The sequence below is a fragment of the Theropithecus gelada genome, chromosome 1, assembly GCF_003255815.1.
Source record: "Theropithecus gelada isolate Dixy chromosome 1, Tgel_1.0, whole genome shotgun sequence".
In the NCBI taxonomy this organism is placed as follows: domain Eukaryota; kingdom Metazoa; phylum Chordata; class Mammalia; order Primates; family Cercopithecidae; genus Theropithecus; species Theropithecus gelada.
This window is the reverse complement of record NC_037668.1, coordinates 196,424,020-196,427,657: the sequence shown is the minus strand read 5'-3', so window position 1 is coordinate 196,427,657 and position 3,638 is coordinate 196,424,020. Positions and strand designations below refer to the sequence as shown.

The 3,638-nt window shown below is 55.5% G+C and overlaps 1 long non-coding RNA gene across 1 annotated transcript; it reads left to right on the top strand.

Moving 5' to 3' along the window:
• Positions 1-1,466: 1,466 nt before the first annotated feature.
• LOC112636480 lies at positions 1,467-2,256 on the top strand. Its single transcript, XR_003122188.1, has 2 exons — positions 1,467-1,837; positions 2,060-2,256. It is a non-coding gene; the product is annotated as an uncharacterized LOC112636480 (long non-coding RNA).
• Positions 2,257-3,638: the final 1,382 nt, after the last annotated feature.

Here is a 3,638-nt window from a genome sequence, read left to right as displayed (position 1 = left end):
GTGCATTCCACTGCAAACAGAGCCTGCCATTGAGCCATTTTTCTCTGCACTGAACATAGTTTCTGCTGCCAGGATGAGTCACCATGCAACACATACCCTCATCCCCTCCACGCTGTACTTAAAATACTCTAGGGCTGGCCGAACAGAACCCCACTGTGAGTGAGCACGTGTGTGAAGGTGGGATTGGCAGCTCAGCCCTGCGGAGCCCTCTGCAGAGAGTCTGCACTGTGTTTGGCAGAGAGATTCAGAGAGCCAATATTTGGGGAGGGGCAAAGAGGGGAAGGTCTGTTTTTCAAATCTGGTTCGACCTCTTGCAGCCTGCCAAGTTGTACCCTCTCTTTTGCAGGAACCCTCACTTTAGCTTCTCTGATCTTGAACAGAAGGATCTTACTGCTAGGGGTTGATGTGTCCTGCCTCTTCTCCCAGCCCAGCTTCTGACTGGCCACCTTGCTACAAACAGGACTGCCCTGTCCTGCTTTTACCTGCCAGCCTGTCTGCCTCCAGTGTGGATTTTTCTTCAATCGCAACAGCATCTAGTCATTTCCTGAGTTAGAACTTGTCATCCTTACTGGGACGGAGGTCTCTCACCACTCTCCTGCCATTCCTGCTCTCTGCCTCCCCTTATCCACCCACACACAGAGCACTACCTTGGGCAGGACCAATCACAGGACTCCAGAACCATCCCTCTTCCCCAGACTGCACTGAAAAAAGGGATTAGAAATTGTTCTCTTCCTCCTGAGCCTTTAAACTGAACTGAATACTTTCTTTCTCCTTTCTGCAGAGAAGCACTGGATTTCTATAGGCATTGACTGAAAAGTTGTCTTAGTTCCCCACGGTCCACACCCTCTTCCACGCCCAGCCACACACTCCACCTGCCGGGGTACCCCTCCCTTTGGAGAACCACACATGTTCCGCTTTCAACCTGCTGCTACAGCACCCTTCACAGAAGGGGCCTTGGAACAAAAGCCCAGCTCAGCACAGCCCAAAGGGACACAACGTGCTTGAGTTATTCATTACTTGAGTTGGAGGAGGTCACAGAGCAGGAAGCGCACTGGAAAGCAAGGGGAAAGGTGGCAGAGAGGGTGGGGAATGCATCAGGGTGACCTTCTAGGGCCTGATGGGAACTCAGAGTCCTGGTAGGGGGTGGGTATCATAGTGGGAAGGTGACACAGTCATAGCAACAGCCCCAAGGTTAGCCAAGGTCAAATGGAAACAGCTGATTATAATCAAGCTAGCTACTTAGTAGCTCTTGCTATGCACCAGGCACTGTGCTTAACACTTTCCCATATCTCTCCTTTTATCCTCGCAATAATGTATCACTTCAATTTTATGACTGAGGGAACAGCCCTGGAGAGAACAAGTGACTTGCCCAAGGTCACCCAGCTAGCATGCATGTTCTGAAGCTGGGAATGTGAATGTAGGTCTTTACCAGCTTGTTCTGTGTGGTGAAGTGGTTAGATGGGTGGTACAATTCCAGATGGTCTAGAGTGGCTGGGCAAGTGGAGTCTGAGATGAGCTACTGAGATAAATCTGGTTCCTATAGGACTGAGATCATGTTCTCCAGCAGCAATCCCAGGTCTGGGTGGAAACTCGGAGGTTTTCAGAAAGCCTGGAGGAGGCTGGCTTAGGATGAGTTGCTGCATTGGCTATGCAGATGTGACCCTCAGGACTTTATCAGAACCTGTGAAGAGTTTCCACGCAGGGAAGGGGGAATGAGTAGAGCTAGGGACCTAAAATTTGAGAGGGAAAGATATTCCTCAGAGGAAGACAGTAAATCAAAGACTAGAGACCAAGCCATCAGTCTACCAGGTGTTTGCTACACCTCTGAAGAGCTAAGGTAGGACACTTTTTTAGGAAAAAAGAAAATCTGTCACTGGAGACTCTCTTTACATATTTTGTCTTACCATATGCTTCTTCTGGAAGGGGTGTTGGGAATCAAGGGTGAGGTACAGGAACGGAATGGGCACAAGTAAGGGCAGAACAGCCTCCCCTGAACCGCCTCATCCCTTCCCATTCTACCCTTCCCCCACTCATCTCTTTTTGCTGATTCTGCTCACAGGTTTTCCTTCCTCTTACAGTAATGGGCACTCAACAACACATACCCTTCCCAGCAACCTGTCCTTCTGGAAACTCCTTGATAAGGTAACTTCTGCCCGAAGGGGACCAGGGGCCTCATATCCGCAGGTGCAGCCTCTTCCTGCAGCTCTCATACTACTAAGCTGGGGTTTTTCCAACATAAACATGACAGGGGCTAAACAAGAGGTGGCTTCCTCTCTCACTAAGCTGTTCTCTCTCTCTGTTGCCTTTGACAGAGCCCTGCAGCTTCCCCCACTGGGGCTTGGTGGATAGGTGGTCCCTTCCCCCCCGAATTTCAGGAATGTTCAGGTTTGCACAGGTCCTGCAGGCGAGCCTGGAAGATTAGAAAAATGCTCATTCTTAATTAGTTCGGGCTTGTCTTTATGCCAGCGAGGTTGACCTTGGCGACAGAAGGGTAGCCAGGACAAGGACAAGCATCCTGGTACTGGGGTATTCTCCGATATGGGGCTGGGACATCAAGATGGGCCATGATGGCCCCTGGGGATGGGGCTTCTCTGCAGGGGAAGCAGAAGCAGCGCGGCGTTTTCTGCTGTGTCACTGCCCTCGGAGGGATGTATAAAGCTGCTCGGGGGCTCATAACAGGGGGATGAAACCAACAGTTTGGCTTTCCAGCAACAAGCGGATAAAGGGCGGGAAGGGGTACTCTATGCCCCAGGTCTGCAACATCTTGCCCTATGCGCTAGGTTTTCCCAAAAGTCCTTTGGCTCCAAGAATTTTACAGCAGAACAAAGGGATCGATACCCCCACGGGGGCATACAAGCATGCCAATGAGAATACCCGCCGCCGACCTGGCACCAAAGAAAGTCCTCGGTGGCTGGGTCGCAACCGGTTGCCACGGGACAACTCACTGCAGGCTACTCCTCCCGAGCCCTAGCTCCGGGCTACCGCCCTGGGTGGGTTTGGCAATTGTCCTGCTCGAGGTGGTTCAGGCCGCCCACAAGGGGCACAGCCGAGCAGTCAGGAACCGGGGCTGCCTGCTGGGCTGGCCTGCAAGGAGAGGGAAGGGCCGGAACTGCAACCGCAGTGGCGGGGAGTGCGAGGGGGCGGCAGGTGCAGGAGCTGGAGGCGGGGCGGAGCTGGGCAGAGTCCTAGCCGGTCCGGCGTCCCGGAGTGACCTTCCCCCAGCCCGCCAGGGCCCAGGAGGGGTGGACCCACAGGCCAGGGAGGCCGAAAGCGCGGGCGGGCAGGCGTGGGGGCTGGGCCATGACTGCCGGGCCGGGGTCCTCGGGGCTCCGGGCGACCCAGGTGCGGAACACCCCAATACAGAAGAGGAGGTTCGTGCCCAGCCGGGAGCTGGGAGGAGGCTGCGAGGCGCTGCCTGCGCGTCCCTCACAGTCGCCCCCACCTCCCCTGCGCCCCGCGCCCCGCGCTCCAGTCGGCGCCTCAAGCCCCGGCGGCTCCTTTGTGCCGGCCCCGAGCCCGCCCCCTTGGGCCGAGTCCCCGCCCCCCGCGCCGGGATTGGCCACCCGGGCCGCTAGTGGGCGGGGCGCGCGGCCACCGAGGCGCGGTATATAGTAAAGGTAGGGCCGGCGCCGTCAGCC